This window comes from Malaclemys terrapin, chromosome 2 (genome assembly GCF_027887155.1).
Source record: "Malaclemys terrapin pileata isolate rMalTer1 chromosome 2, rMalTer1.hap1, whole genome shotgun sequence".
Lineage (NCBI taxonomy): Eukaryota > Metazoa > Chordata > Testudines > Emydidae > Malaclemys > Malaclemys terrapin.
Window position 1 is genome coordinate 233,592,827 of NC_071506.1, and position 17,272 is coordinate 233,610,098.

The following is a 17,272-nucleotide window of genomic DNA, read 5'->3' on the forward strand; positions in this document are numbered from 1 at the left end:
AATCTCATGCATATTTATGTTTCTGCTATAAGAAGAGTTTCCCAATGGAGAATCTAGATGATGATGATAATATCCATGATGATAGTTTCCAAATGCCATATATCATAGGAAAGTCAAGTATCAGAGAACTCTTGTACTGGACTCATCCTCAAGTTTCTTTGATTGTCCCTAAAAAGATACATTATTTCCATTTGTTTAGCATTAATATTTAATATTACTATTAATATGTTTATACATATTAATATTTTTATACAAAAGGTGATTTATTAAATAAAGAAGTTGTGCAGCATTTTGAGGCACAGGGGTCATTACAGTTCAAGAAAGGTCATTCTGCTTTTCAAACGTGGACTATAAACTAGCAGCAAGAAGATGTCATCTGCAAGTGTCCATAGCTGAAAAGCAGGCATGTAACATGTTTTATACTTAGGCCATGTAGCCATGTTGGGCCCAGTAGATTAGCCTACCTCAAAGAAGAGCTCTGAGGAGCTCAAAAGCTTGTCTCTTTCACCAAAAGAAGTTGGGCCAATAGAAGATATTAACTCACTCATCTTCTCTCTTTCATAGTCAGGCTTGGCAGAATTCTATTTTTTTTATAATGTTGACAAATAATATCAATGTTTATTTTTAAGAATTTTTTTATTGTTATGTATTTAATTTTTCACAGTTGTGCAAAATTATGGGGTTTAAGCATTTTATTTTTTTTTACCTGTTTAAATTGCCACAGTTGTGGGGAATTATAGGGGGGTCTGGGAAAAGGGGGAGGGAATCAAACAATAATTATTTAATAACAATAGACATTGAGATTCAAAAGGTAAAGCTGTATAAATATTAAAACACAAATTGTCAAATTCACATGTCAAAAAATACAAAGTATATATCAAGTCAAACTGTAATAATTCAAGCTACATTTTTCTTAATTTCCCTAGTTGTACATTTAGATTATTACACCTGGAAATATTTTTTGTCGGTTTGTGTGTGTGTATGGTGAAATGGGCGTATACTGACATTACCGATAAAAGTCGAATCCTTCCAAGCCTATTCTGATTTCTGTCTGTCTCAGAATGCTAGCAACCTCTCTTACTATCTGTTGGAATATAACCCTGCAGTCAGATTTCATACTGTGCTGGCCTGAGGCAAATAGTCTGAGACAGCATAGTGGGTAGTCTGTGTCACAGTTTAACGTTTGTCTCCATAGACTCAAACTCCACTAGGACTCATCCCAACTCCAGGTGAGGTTACAGAGTGCATAAATTTGTGCTGGGATCTTTACATTAGTAAATATGTTAGTACAAACACAGGTTGAAAATTGTCTCCCCACTGACAGTGTAGAGTGAGTGATATACTTCTGTTTAGGAGAGGATTAAGTTGAGCACTAGAAATGGTGTATGGAACTCATTTAAGCCATTTTTTAAGGTGGTAGAAGTTGCAAGAATTGGTCACTGTGCTGAAAATGACCCTTTTAAAATCATGACCTCATTTTGTGCTCCGTCACCTCTACGTGAATCTAGATATAAGAACATTTTGGATTGTACATGAATCTTGAATAGCATCAGTTAAGGGTTTCATCCACAACTGACAGAAAGCCCAATTGGTCTAGTTGTATTTCTTCTACCCGGAGCCTATAACTGGTTTATTTTAAGTCCCCTTCAGACAAGCATATGCCAGTTTGACATCAGAATTTTGCCTTTACTGGCTGAAAATAGGGGCGGGAAAGACTAAACCTGTTTTAAAAATAATTCTAATTACATGGTTCTCTTCACTGGGATCACCTTTGTGAAAGAATCAAACTTTATTTCCACTTTAACTCATGACATGATCAATTGTCAGAGACTTGGTAATAAAAATTAATGTATTCATCATATTTAAGGCTCTGTTGCTTAAAGTTCACCTACACAGGATTTTAAAACAGAATTTTACCCTTTTATTTGCTTCTTTATGATATATAAAGAAAAATCAGGAATTTCAAGTATTATCTTCCCTGTTTTTAGCAGAGGCTACAGAGGTGGAATGGGAGTGTTTTCAGCCCTTAGTCAACAAGGAGAGTGTTGGATATTTAACAGAAAGTCTATTTTCTTTTGTTTGTTAAGTGTTCCAGGAATGCTGTATATCTGTGTACCATATATACTCATTCATAAGCCGATTTTTTTTTAGTAAAAAAGGGAAGCACCAGAGAAGGGGGTCAGCTTATGGATGGGTATAGAGAGGGAGGACACAGCTCCTCGCCCCAACAGAGGGAGCAAGGAGAGGCAGCACAGCCAGCAGAGCCAGAAGGGATGAGGTGGGGCCAGAGTCTCTCCGCTTCTGGCCACGCTGCTCTCCCCCCAGCCTCCGAAGCAGCTGCAGCTCCGGGGCTGGCAGGCTGCAGCCGTGCCGCTCGGCCCAGCCCGACGGAACATGCTGCGGCTGCGCTGCCCAGCCTGCCGGAGCAGCTCCAGCCAGGTCAGAGACATCCTCCCCTGGCCCTCCCCAGATAAGGTGGGAAGGGATGGGATGGGATGGGGAGAGTGTGGGGGTCCCGGGCTAGGAGTGGGGTCATGTGGGGGGTGGTCACAGGGGTTACTCCCCTGACCCCCAGCTTCTCCCCCCAAAAAACATTTCCCCACCAGTTGCTGTCCCAGCCCGTCAGGGTAAGCAGCTGGCGTGTCGGGACACTTTGTTTACTTAGCTCTATCTCTGTGCCTGCGGACGCTCGAGGTAAACAAACCATCTCGGTCCACCAGTGGCTAATCCTGATGGCCCGGGAACCAAAGTTTGCTGACCCCTGAATTATAGGGTCGGCTTATAAATGGGTCATAAAAATTTTCTATTTTTACTTATCCATCTTGGGGGGGGGGTCGGCTTATAAAAGAACCGGCTTATGATCGAGTATATACGGTGTATGTAAATAGTTACGCCAGAACATCTAGTGACAAAGAAATATCTTGAGGATAAAGAGTAGAAGGAAGAGATTCAGAGTGGAACCAAACAAAGTGGAAGTAGTATGATGTTGCCTACTCATATGAAAAAGTGGATAGTTAATTGACATTACTCAGGGGCCATGGTAGGAGGAAAGGTGATTCAGGAGTGTTCAATCTCTGTGTATATGCTAATAGTTAATAAATAAAATGCCAGTAGATGGTGCTCAAGAATACGTAGCATAGTTCCTTGCAGGGCCGGCTCCAGGCACCAGCCTGGCAAGCAGGTGCTTGGGGCGGCCGCTCCGGATAGGGGCGGCACGTCCAGGTATTCGGCGGCAATTCGGCGGACGGTCCCTCACTCCTGCTGGGAGCAAAGGACCTCCTGCCGAATTGCCGCCGCAGATCGCGATTGCGATCGCGGCTTTTTTTTTTTTTTTTTTGGCTGCTTGGGGCAGCCAAAACCCTGGAGCCGGCCCTGGTTCCTTGATTTTGTAGGGCCAATAATATGTGCTGTTTTGTACTGTCTGCTCTCCACTTCAGCTGTTAGCATAGCCAAGTAGGTAACAACAAATTGAAACCTATGAGTTTTCAGCAGGCTGATTTACCCTGTCAATCAGGATTCACTTCCTTGGTAATGTAATATCATAATCCTACTCCTTCTCCAGCTGTCTACAGTGTCTTCTAGGAAAGATGGAGTTGACAAGGTCTTAGTTTCTAATGTAACAAAAAAAAAACAAAAAAAACAACACAGGCCCAGATTACCTTCATGTGGGTGCATGGGGTTGTGGAGACCATCTTGAGAACCTCCTCTCCAGGGTCTGGCACAATAGCAGTCCCAGCTTTTGGGGAAGTGCAGGGATTGGTTGCTATGGGGTCAAGGCAAGGGTACAACTTTGCTTCCCTTCCCTCTGCACGGGCCTATAGAGAGGGGAACAGGCTATAGTATCCCCACAGACAGGGCAGCCTGTGCAGTCCCCTCATGTGCTGGGGCACTCAGAAAAGATATGTCTTCTTGAGGCCCATAGTCCCTGATATTCTCATGCGCAGGCAGCTCTGCAGGTCCTCTACACAGTGGCTAAACGTCTCAATTTGCCCAACAATGCTCCCCCTCCCTTTTTTTTCCCTTTACAGTTCACCTTTAATTGGAAAATTACTTAATAAACCCTTGTATTTTGTCTCATCAAAGAGAGCCATAACGTGTGTAAATATTCATTACCATTGCCTGGTTCAAAACCACTTTGATAAATTAACTTCATAACCTTTAGAGAACAGGAAGAGATAGGAAACCAGGACATAGCAGAGACAGAACATTAAAAATGGAATGAAAATCTGAATGTGTAGTTCAACTGAGTCATTTTAAAATCTGTTTATACTGGGTTTGATTGTGACGTTTGGCACAGCCCTAAGAAAGGGTGGCAGATAAGATGCATCACCTCAGGAGTAGCTATACTAAGAGCTCTGAGTCACAGTCACCCCTTGGAGGCATAAATCTTCCCCAGCTTCCTACTTGCTCCAGAGTTGTTTATGGGGGGTGGCGTTTAGCAATTTGGTGCTGGCCTATAACAACAACAAAATACAACAGACCCCTGTGCCCGCTCAGCTGAGCTGGACAGCAAGCAGGAGGAGTGGAGAGAGAGTAACACCCACCCACCATCTCCACCAACAGAAGTAAGCAGGTATGCAAGGCCTACTACTTAGACCATAAGGGGCAGGAACTATCTTTTCGTCAGCACAATGGGGTCCTGGTTCATGACTGAGGCTCCTAGTATCACATTGATTCAAATAATAAAAATAATCTATAAATAAAATGCCTGCTTACCCCTAAACGCCTGGCCTCAAGGTCCAGGTAGGCCATGCAGAGGTGAAAGGAGAGTCCTTACTCTCTTGTACATCCACATAGTCTAAGGCACAGTCTAGCCCTAAGTCATTTAGACACATACCACAAAATATATTTAAAGAACCATAGAACAGAAGTAAGAGGATGTAGCTGAGGTCTGAGTCTGGTTCATGTTTTGAGGAAAGTAGGGTGACCATACTTCCCAAAGTGAAAATGGGACACTGCAGGGGGCAAGCAGGGCTCAGGACAGCAGTGACCATATACTAGATAGCTGATCATATTTCCCAAAGGCTGGGGCTGGCATTGCGGCTGATCGAGCCTTGCCAGCCTCCCCCACCTGAGTGGGGCTGGCATTGCCGCTCGCCCCTCTGCACGTTCCTCTGCACCCTACTTTTTTGATAAAAGTGGGCATTTGTCCATTTGCTTTCACCAACTGATCAAGTTGCCAAAAGCAAACGGGCCAAATGCCCATTTTTGCCAAAAAAAGTCAGTACGGCTGGGACAGGGCTTAAAAAAGGGACTGTCCTGGCCAAAACAGGATGTATGGTCCCATGTTAAGGATCCATACCAGATCATCCATCTGTAATCAGAAAATAGCCATGGTGATTAGTGAGAGTAGTACAAGCCTCAGCAAGGATTGATGAAAAACAAGCATACAAAAAAATCCCTGCTACTACACTACACCACTTTGTACCAGCCCACTAGCAGCACAGGCACATCATGCAATTTTTTCTGGTTTAATTAGAGATCTGTGAAGAGTGGATTCTCTAGAGATAAAAACTCCTGTTTACCCTATCCACTAATTATCTACTTTTTCTTTGAACAGATATGTGATATTAGAATCTACTGTTCTTGGGTAGAATTTTTTTTTTTTTTTGCTTTGACCTTTGATGTGCCATCACACAAAGTGAATGAATGAAGCAAGACGTGATGAAATGTTACAGAGACAAGGTGGGTGAGAGAATATCCTTTATTGGACCAACAGAAGTTGGTGAGAGAGACATGTTGTTGGATTCGCTTTGAGAGTGCAGAGATACAAAGCAGTATGATAAATAAAAAGAGATAAATGTGGAATTTATTAGTGATTTCCACCATTTTTAGCACTCATATCACAGTTATATTTGCAAACCAATAAATGCTATTCATAAACTATTGTAGAGTTCACCCTCATCCCCCACCAGTTAGTTTAGTCTATTTTAACCAATGTATATGACAAAAAACATTGTTGATAATTATTTTCTAAGAGGACACTCAGAACTACAAGATCCCAACACATCTAAAGGAACTGTCACAACAGCTATAGGATTTGAAGGGCAACACTAATTTTTTTGAAATAAAATAGATGGACAAGGTTGGAGATAAGTATAATAATAATGATTAAGTTAATTGCCACAAGGTACTGCAATTTCCCTTAGTTATTTTGTACATTTTCCTTTACAGAAACTATTGAATGAGCTGAGTTTAGCAGTTATTGTATGGAATATTATTATTAGGGTTTGGGAGGAAACAGTTTTCCCATCCTGTGAGATTTTTTGACATTTTGAAAGCTTCTCCCCTCCCAAATTGGGATGAAAAGTCTTCTTGAAAACTTTTGCAAAATGAAAATACGGGAAAAATATCAGTTCAGGTCAATCAAAATGTTTTGTTTAGATAATTCTGAAATGTTTTGTTTTGACGTCAACCTGTCTCCCTTTAAAAAAACCTTTTTTAGTGTGAATTCACTAAAACTTCTAAACAAATTTGTTTCAGCTCAACCCCCTCAAAATTTTCTAGCCTGGTCATCTCAAAACCTTTCTTTTGAACTGCACCAAAAATGTTCTGAGTTGGATGTGTTGGAAAATCCAACACTGTTTAGGAAACAGTTTTGGTTTTGAGACAGCAGCATTTTTTGTCAAAAAAATAATGAGTTGAAAATTTCCTGACTATCTATAATTATTATTAGGGGCACATCTTGTTATAAAGTAGGTAAGATTATGACATTGTTGTATTACGAGCTCCTTGTGATACATGTGAGACCTGGGAAGCGTAAGGTCTTAAAAGGACTATTATACTGAAATGTGCTAGACTGACATGGATTTTTGTGACAATAAGTGTAAAATGTGTTTTTGGAGTCCTGGTTTGCTGAGTTAGTTTCCTGGGGAATCTTTAGGGTGGAGAAGTGGGGGAGGGTAATGTAAATTCCCCAACACTGGTTATACAAAAAAACAGCCTTTGAACTCTGGCCTCTGTGCAGAGGGCCATGGACTGGAGTTACCTGTTAGAGGAGGCCAGAGATCAAAGGTCCAAACTGTACAAAGAGACAGCTGAACTATCCAGGATGGTTCCTGTTCTTGATCTAAAACCGGACATGAACTTGTAACCAGGACAGCAAACCTGGTTGAGTGGTTTGAAAGACTGACACTTATCAGAGCCCTAGACTGGAGCAGGGGTGACCTCTGGTAAGATTTTAGTATGTGTGCAGGACTGTTGATTTTAATATGTTTTCTCTGTGATGCTTTAGTCCTAAGAATAAAAGTACTTGGATTTGAGAAGTCTGACTGGTGTATGCTGGTGTAGCCCCTGGAGAAAGAGTGAACCACAAGTGCTGGACCCCGGTGAGACCTGCTGAGGAAATCACAGTGAGGTGGAAAGGGACTGCAAGCCTAAATCCCCAGTCTGGAGAGAGAGAGAGAGAGAGGTTTCAGAGAGAGAGGCAGGTCTCTGCCTGAGAAAGGTGATGACTAACAAGCCTGAAACCTTAAGTGGGTGCCCTCAAGGAGGCCAAAAGGTGGGTGAGGGCAAAGGTAGAGTTAACCCTAGACCTGTGACATTCCTATTTTCAGGAGGTTAAGCCAAGGCAGTACAAAATATAGACCAATCACCAGATCTTCAGCAACAACCAAACCACACAGTTTGTTCTTCAAATGTAGCTGTAAAGATCAGTGTCCTGACCCTGGTGCTGTTCTGTGCATCTTTAGCAATTAGAACTGTTAAAGGCTGCTCTACCTTACTCTGGGTGTAAATGCTCATGGCATCCACAAATACAGCCAAAGATCAGTGAGGCACAGGGGTATACGGACCATATCCCTTTTCCTTCAGTCACACCCTCTTTTCCCCCACTATGCTGGCTGGCAACAGGGACTTGGAGTGACCTAAGAACATCTACACTGGATTGCTTACAGGATAAAGTACTGCTCAATGGAAGGGTGATAGAATCTGGCGCCCTGAAGCCAATTTCTAATGCTTTCAAATGGGGAAGCCAACTCTTTCAGTCCTGCACTACGCCATCAGACTTGCTAAAATAGCAGCTTCCAAACTGACTCTTGATCATTGCCTTTCCCTCCTTATATTTTAAAGAAATAGAGCTTTCTGGCCATTTACACTTCTCAGGTGTAATGATGTCATTACACTGAAGTTTTCCATATTAAGGGCCAGATTCTGCCACTCTGACTCAGGCTGAGTGACAGCCTCAGGGCATTCATGGAATAAGGTGCTATTCAGTTTAAGGGTATCACAACCTGGGACTCAGGTATTAATCAACCTGAGTAAAGTGGCAGAATCTAGCTCTAAATTCTGGTCTCCACCTTAATGTTGCTTTAGTAACCATCTTGGACCAGACTAAATATGTGACTATTTCCAAGGGATATGGGAAAGGAGCTTTAAGGTATAGGGAACTTTTATATTTATCTGTGAGCTCAAGAAATGCTAAGGCATTAAGACACTCTGTCTGTGTAAATTCTAACCCAATACAGTATTCTCCACTGCCTCTCTCAAAGTGTTGTGTATTCTGTCTGTGAGGTACTACACAGCAGCTGCTTTCCACTCAAGAAGTGGCTGCATTTCTGCAGTTGGTGAAGTGATTCCAGTGCATGTAAAAATGTGAAGCTAGGCACTATTATTAATTACTACTTATTGTCTGCATCACTCTGACAGAAAAAGGACCTATCAGAGCCACATTGTGCTAGGTGCTGTACAAATATACAGAAAGATGCTGTCCCTAATCTAATTAAAACACTTATAAGTGCAAGATATTATTCTTATATTATATACTGTATTCATAGCCAGTAGTATGTAGTCCTCCTGTCAGTAAATCTAACATGATTGTAGAAGAGGATGCTGAATTTGACAAACATCAATATTTTTAAACATGGGTGCCTAGGGCTAGGCCACTAAAATTATATTTACTCATCTAAACAATTAAATACCCCAAATTAAAGACCCAAAATTTGCAGCCCCAAAATGTAGAGGTCAGTTTTAAAAGCTATAAGTGCCAATAAGTTGACCTTTACAACTTCACTGATTGCAAAGGGATTTGCACAAATGTCACTGAGAGCTCAATAGGGCCCGCAGAATCTTTATTACTGCATTCCGAGACAACTATTCTAACCCCCTGAGCTACAGAGCCGGGTCCTAGGTCTCCTCAGCAAAGGGAGGAGGTAGGTTAACACTGAGAGTCGTGAGCCTCCGAGGAAGGAACGACGAGCCACCAGTGAAGAGAGTCTGAGGCAGAGACTGATAATGACTGAGAAGGCCTGATTCTCGGAGGGAAATTCACCTCTGAACTATGGCCCCTCTGTGCACATGGGCTAAGAAGAGGCTTACCTTCCGATTAAAGGCCCTGGGCGCAGGAGAAGTGGTAAGGGAACAAGTTAGGGCAGCCTTCATAACTGCCCTGATCAGTGCCGGAGACAACATAGGTATCCCTGAATGAGTCCTCTGAGGTCAGGTTACACTTTGCAAGGCTGGTAGTCAGAAAATAAAATTAATTCTGGATGTGGCACATAGGATACGGAAATTATCGATTCACAATGAACAAGGAACCCCACAATGCCACTTCCATGGACTAAAAATGCATTTTATTTTGCAGCTTTAGTAGTGTTAGCATTTCCTTTGCCAATTCAGCTAGAGTCTTGAAATTTCAGCTCAAAAAACCACAAAAGGGTGAATCATTGGTGATTATTTTCTGGAACCCTACTGGAAATTATCTTCTGACACCAACCCAACGATACTGAAAAACTCCAGCTTTCTGATCACTTGGGGGAACATCTAGAAGCAGAAGTAAAACACTTGATAGGCAAAATATGCTGACTCTTTGATAGCCTTAATTAGAAATCCTGTGATTGGGTACCATGTCAGTTATCATGTTACTGGCAGCAATCATCAGGAACACATCTAAATCCCTATTCTTTCATTCTCTCGCAAACACTGTCAGTCATTTGGGTGACTATTCATGCATAATAAGATAGCCCTGGGGGGCAATTAATTTTAGCAGTTGTACAACTTAGTATGAAAAAAGAAAAAAAAGCATTATCAGGACCATGTGCACACTGAAGGTCAGATGATACCACAATTTACACCTTTGTGGCAAGAAATGAAAATTAGCAATTAACACACATCTATTAATTAACATATGGATAGTTTAGCTTGATGCTAATCATATGGAGTTAATCATATTTTTCACATATGTAAGCATTCAACTGGTTCTGTAACTGTAAAAAATTTTTTAGACCTTTTAAAAAGACCGCATGGTCTGAAAGGAATGTTTAGCACTGATGAAAAATGGAATACAGAGTAACTGTAGCATAAAAAGAATAATGTGGCTACCACTGAAAGACCTGCTATGGTCAAATAACTACATAACTTGGTAACCTTATTTACCTTCTTTTTCACTTTTTATTTTTAAATTTCCTGGGAATTTCTTGGGTTTTATTCAAAAATTTTAAAAATGGGAGAAAATGAGTGTAAACTGAAAACGAAGGGCGGTAGTAGGGTATGTGTGTTTGGTGCTCATGGGGACTGGGGCATAGAGGTAAAGGTGTGTCTGGTACTCACAGCGGATGTGGGGGCGGGGAGGTGGTACTCACCATGTGGCAGTTGAGGAAGTTTTCTGCTCCCTGCAGCGGTTGGATGATTTCAGCTTCTGGGACCCAGGCTTCTGCCAGTCTTGCTCCCTCCACTGAACATAGAAAGCAAATGGGGCCAGGCCAAAGGCTGAAATCCATGAGTACTGCCCCCTGTGGGACAGAGACCCCTCCTGAACTCATCCTGCAAAAAAAGCCAAAATTCAGGTGAAAATCAGTAAAACTCGAATACTGACTTTTTCAAAAACCCGGGAATTTTTCAGGGAAAATAAGCAGATACTGATAATGAAGGGCCTTAATTATCTGCTAGCTAAATAAGCAGGGAGGAGGTGTTCTATACCCAAAGCTAATACTTGCAGTAACAACAAAAGCCCGCTCCTTAAAAAGAAAGAAAGACTGTTTAACCTTTTGTAAAACTCCGAGCATTAGTACTTGGCACTTAAAAAAGAGCCATTCTTCTATAACCCTTCTGCTAGGCAATGGTAGCCACTAAAGGTGCTTTTTAAAAGAACTAAAACTATGCCTCGAGCCCCCATCCAGAGCTGTACTCCTATTTCAGTCTAACATACAGGGCATGTCTACACTATAATCTTAGATTGACCTCTGAGTGTCTGCTGCTGGGACAGTTGGTCAGTTTGACCGTGTGCTTGATTGCTTGCTTGTTTGTTTGAAAAGTGTGAATTGGGAGTGCTTTGTTCCAGCTGGGCCTTGAGTGGGCCTGACTGGTATATAAGGGCAGTCAGCAGCGAACCAGCTGAGCGGCGAACAGCAGAGGCTAACAGCGGGAGTTTGCCTGGGAGCTGTCCGAGAGGAGGTACGCTAAGTGCTGCATTAGGGGGGCTGTGTTGGTGAGTATCTGAGTGTCTGCTGCTGGGACAGTTGGTCAGTTTGACCGTGTGCTTGATTGCTTGCTTGTTTGTTTGAAAAGTGTGAATTGGGAGTGCTTTGTTCCAGCTGGGCCTTGAGTGGGCCTGACTGGTATATAAGGGCAGTCAGCAGCGAACCAGCTGAGCGGCGAACAGCAGAGGCTAACAGCGGGAGTTTGCCTGGGAGCTGTCCGAGAGGAGGTACGCTAAGTGCTGCATTAGGGGGGCTGTGTTGGTGAGTATCTGAGTGTCTGCTGCTGGGACAGTTGGTCAGTTTGACCGTGTGCTTGATTGCTTGCTTGTTTGTTTGAAAAGTGTGAATTGGGAGTGCTTTGTTCCAGCTGGGCCTTGAGTGGGCCTGACTGGTATATAAGGGCAGTCAGCAGTGAACCAGCTGAGCGGCGAACAGCAGAGGCTAACAGCGGGAGTTTGCCTGGGAGTTCGCCTAGGGAGAGCGCACTGAGGCTTTCATCTGCAGGTTTCTCCGAGTAGTTCCTGCAACAGTTGAGGAAGCTCCTAAGAGGACGGAGATATGGAAGGTGAGCGATCAGCTGTTGTAACCTGCACAGGTTGTGCCATGTTTGTCTTTCTTCCGCAGGACAGAAGCGACTTTGTCTGCACAAAGTGCAAGCTGGTCTCCATATTGGAGGAGAAGGTTCGAGGGCTGGAGAAACAAGTATCAACTCTGCGTTGCATAAGGGAAAATGAAGATTTCCTGGACAGACGTCAGGAGATGCTTCTACGGCCACAATGTTCTGAAGATTCAGAGCAGGCGCAGCAGGGACAGAAGGATTGTGAGGAGGTTTGGCAGCATGTGACCTCCAGAAGAAGAAAGAGGAGCGTCCATGCACCAGCAATGGAGATACAGGTGAGGAATCATTTCCATGTTCTCTCTACAGGTGCTAATGCGGAGAGTGGACTAGATGGCCCATCTGAGGGAAGGGAGCAGAAGGAGACTCCACTGATTGGAAGGCAAAAGATGCACTGTCCTAGGGATGGGGGTTCCACGACCACCACTCCCAAGAGGAGGAGGAGGGTGGTGGTGGTCGGGGACTCCCTCCTCAGGGGGACTGAGTCATCTATCTGCCGCCCTGACCGGGAAAACCGAGAGGTCTGCTGCTTGCCAGGAGCTAGGATACACGATGTGACGGAGAGACTGCCGAGACTCATCAAGCCCTCGGATCGCTACCCCTTCCTGCTTCTCCACGTGGGCACCAATGATACTGCCAAGAATGACCTTGAGCGGATCACTGCAGACTACGTGGCTCTGGGAAGAAGGATAAAGGAGTTTGAGGCGCAAGTGGTGTTCTCGTCCATCCTCCCTGTGCAAGGAAAAGGCCGGGGTAGAGACCGTCGAATCGTGGAAGTCAACGAATGGCTACGCAGGTGGTGTCGGAGAGAAGGCTTTGGATTCTTCGACCATGGGATGGTCTTCCAAGAAGAAGGAGTGCTAGGCAGAGACGGGCTCCACCTAACGAAGAGAGGGAAGAGCATCTTCGCCAGCAGGCTGGCTAACCTAGTGAGGAGGGCTTTAAACTAGGTTCACCGGGGGAAGGAGACCAAAGCCCTGAGGTAAGTGGGGAAATGGGATCCTGGGAGGAAGCACAAGCAGGAGAGCGCAACAGGGGAGGACTCCTGTCTCATGCTGAGAAAGAGGGACGATCGTTGAGTTATCTTAAGTGCCTATACACAAATGCAAGAAGCCTGGGAAACAAGCAGGGAGAACTGGAAGTCCTGGCACAGTCAGGGAACTATGATGTGATTGGAATAACAGAGACTTGGTGGGATAACTCACATGACTGGAGTACTGTCATGGATGGATATAAACTGTTCAGGAAGGACAGGCAGGGCAGAAAAGGTGGGGGAGTTGCGTTGTATGTAAGAGAGGAGTATGACTGCTCAGAGCTCCGGTATGATACTGCAGAAAAACCTGAGAGTCTCTGGATAAAGTTGAGAAGTGTGAGCAACAAGGGTGATGTCGTGGTTGGAGTCTGCTATAGACCACCAGACCAGGGGGACGAGGTGGACGAGGCTTTCTTCTGGCAACTAGCAGAAGTTGCTAGATCACAGGCCTTGGTTCTCATGGGAGACTTTAATCACCCTGATATCTGCTGGGAGAGCAATACAGCGGTGCACAGGCAATCCAGGAAATTTTTGGAAAGTGTAGGGGACAATTTCCTGGTGCAAGTGCTGGAGGAACCAACTAGGGGCAAAGCTTTTCTTGACCTGCTGCTCACAAACAGGGAAGAACTAGTAGGGGAAGCAAAAGTGGATGGGAACCTGGGAGGCAGTGACCATGAGATGGTCGAGTTCAGGATCCTGACACAAGGAAGAAAGGAGAGCAGCAGAATACGGACCCTGGACTTCAGAAAAGCAGACTTTGACTCCCTCAGGGAACAGATGGGCAGGATCCCCTGGGAGAATAACATGAAGGGCAAAGGGGTCCAGGAGAGCTGGCTGTATTTTAAAGAATCCTTATTGAGGTTGCAGGAACAAACCATCCCGATGTGTAGAAAGAATAGTAAATATGGCAGGCGACCAGCTTGGCTAAACAGTGTAATCCTTGCTGATCTTAAACGCAAAAAAGAGGCTTATAAGGAGTGGAAGATTGGACAAATGACCAGGGAGGAGTATAAAAATATTGCTCAGGCGTGCAGGAGTGAAATCAGGAAGGCCAAATCACTCTTGGAGTTGCAGTTAGCAAGAGATGTTAAGAGTAACAAGAAGGGTTTCTTCAGGTATGTTAGCAACAAGAAGAAAATCAAGGAAAGTGTGGGCCCCTTACTGAATGAGGGAGGCAACCTAGTGACCGAGGATGTGGAAAAAGCTAATGTACTCAATGATTTTTTTGCCTCTGTCTTCACGCACAAGGTCAGCTCCCAGATTGCTGCACTGGGCAGTACAGCATGGGGAGAAGGTGGCCAACCCTCTGTGGAGAAAGAAGTGGTTCGGGACTATTTAGAAAAACTGGACGTGCACAAGTCCATGGGGCCGGATGCGCTGCATCCGAGGGTGCTAAAGGAGTTGGCGGGTGAGATTGCAGAGCCATTAGCCATTATTTTTGAAAACTCATGGCGATCGGGGGAGGTCCCAGATGACTGGAAAAAGGCTAATGTAGTGCCCATCTTTAAAAAAGGGAAGAAGGAGGATCCGGGGAACTACAGGCCAGTCAGCCTCACCTCAGTCCCTGGAAAAATCATGGAGCAGGTCCTCAAGGAATCAATTATGAAACATTTAGAGGAGAGGAAAGTGATCAGGAACAGTCAGCATGGATTCACGAAGGGGAAGTCGTGCCTGACTAACCTAATTGCCTTCTATGATGAGATAACTGGCTCTGTGGATGAGGGGAAAGCAGTGGATGGGTTATTTCTTGACTTTAGCAAAGCTTTTGATACTGTCTCCCACAGTATTCTTGCCACCAAGTTAAAGAAGTATGGGCTGGATGAATGGACTGTAAGGTGGATAGAAAGCTGGCTAGATCGTCGGGCTCAACGGGTAGTGATCAATGGCTCCATGTCTAGTTGGCAGCCGGTTTCAAGTGGAGTGCCCCAAGGGTCGGTCCTGGGGCCGGTTTTGTTTAATATCTTTATTAATGATCTGGAGGATGGTGTGGACTGCACTCTCAGCAAGTTTGCAGATGACACTAAACTAGGAGGCGTGGTAGATACACTAGAGGGTAGGGATCGGATACAGAGGGACCTAGACAAATTAGAGGATTGGGCAGAAAAAAACCTGATGAGGTTCAACAAGGACAAGTGCAGAGTCCTGCACTTAGGACAGAAGAATCCCATGCACTGCTACAGACTAGGGACCGAATGGCTAGGTAGCAGTTCTGCTGAAAAGGACCTAGGGGTCACAGTGGACGAGAAGCTGGATATGAGTCAACAGTGTGCTCTTGTTGCCAAGAAGGCTAACGGCATTTTGGGCTGTATAAGTAGGGGCATTGCCAGCAGATCGAGGAACGTGATCGTTCCCCTTTATTCGACATTGGTGAGGCCTCATCTGGAATACTGTGTCCAGTTTTGGTCCCCACACTACAAGAAGGATGTGGAAAAATTGGAAAGAGTCCAGCGGAGGGCAACAAAAATGATTAGGGGTCTGGAGCACATGACTTATGAGGAGAGGCTGAGAGAACTGGGATTGTTTAGTCTCCAGAAGAGAAGAATGAGGGGGGATTTGATAGCAGCCTTCAACTACCTGAAGGGGGGTTCCAAAGAGGATGGAGCTCGGCTGTTCTCAGTGGTGGCAGATGACAGAACAAGGAGCAATGGTCTCAAGCTGCAGTGGGGGAGGTCCAGGTTGGATATCAGGAAAAACTATTTCACTAGGAGGGTGGTGAAACACTGGAATGCGTTACCTAGGGAGGTGGTGGAGTCTCCTTCCTTGGAGGTTTTTAAGGCCCGGCTTGACAAAGCCCTGGCTGGGATGATTTAGCTGGGAATTGGTCCTGCTTTGAGCAGGGGGTTGGACTAGATGACCTCTTGAGGTCCCTTCCAACTCTGATATTCTATGATTCTATGATTCTATGATTCTGTTAGGTCTATTTACAGCCACTGCAGTAATTACTGCCATGGTTCATGTCCACACCAGTGATCCCTCTAATTTTTCCCATGCATGTGCGGCATGAATTTTGTGACATATCACCTCCATATCGGTGCACATAACAAAAGTCATGTGGCGGGGCAGAGCCGTGAGGTTCGGAGTGTGGGACGGGGCTCAGGGCTGGGGCGGAGGGTTGAGGTGTGGAGGGATGAGGGCTCTGGCTGGGAGAGAGGGCTCTGGAGTGGGGCCAGGGATGAGGGGCTCAGGTCTGAGGCAGAGGGTTGGAGTGTGTGTGTGTGGGGGTGAGGGCTCTGGCTGGGGGTGCGGGCTCTGGGGTGGGGCCGGGGATGAGGGGTTTGAGGTGCAGTGGGGCTCCCTGGGGTTAATGGTGGAGAGAGAGGACACATCCCAGCTCTCTCTCCCTGCAGCAGCATCTGGGCTGGGGGGAGAGGCACCTCTCCCCTGGCCGTGGCAGATCTGGGGTTGAGCTGGGTTGGAGCCAGGGGAGGGGCACTGTGACAGGTCTGGGGCTTGGGGAGAGGCATCTCTCCTTGCCGCAGCCCTGAGTACCTGCGCGGTGCTTAATAGGCAGCTGCGCAGCCGTGTAGCCACGCAGCTTAGCAGGAACTTAGGTCCACACTGTCCTTCTTTTGTCAGTGGTGAATGTCCTCACCAGGAGCAGTGCCAAAGATCTAAGAGGGGCAGTGTGGAGGGGCTGAAAGCCAGGGCTCTCAGCCCTGTGCACAGCTCCCTGATGGGAGCCTGGCTCCCCAATCCTTGATGGGAGCCCAGCTACCCCCCGGGCTCTTGGCTCCTCGCTCCCCACTGGGAGCATGGCAGCCGACTGGACTCCAGGTGTGGAGCTCCCTGCCGTGTGCAGCCGTACTCCCAGTGGGGAGTGGGAAGCCAAGAACTCATGGCAGGGAGATCCGTGCTCAGAGTCCGGTCAGCTGCCGTGATCCTGCAGGGGAGGGAGGAGCCAAGAACCCAGGGCAGCAACCGGGGTCCCAGCAGGGAGATCCACACCCGGTGTCTGGTTTGCTGCCCTCTTCCCGTTGGGGAGCCAAGAAGCCAGGTGAGGCTGCCCAGTTCCCGGCAGGGAGTGGGGAACTGAGAAGCCCGTTGTGGCTGGCCTGTTCCTGGCGGGAAGTGGGGAACTGAGAAGCCTGTTGTGGCTGGCCTGTTCCCGGTGGGGAGCGGGGAGCAGAAAGTGTGTGTGTGTTTGGGGGAGTGGGAGGATGGAGTCGGGCTGGAAGTGAGGAGTTAGGACCTCAGGGGGCAGCAGGGTTC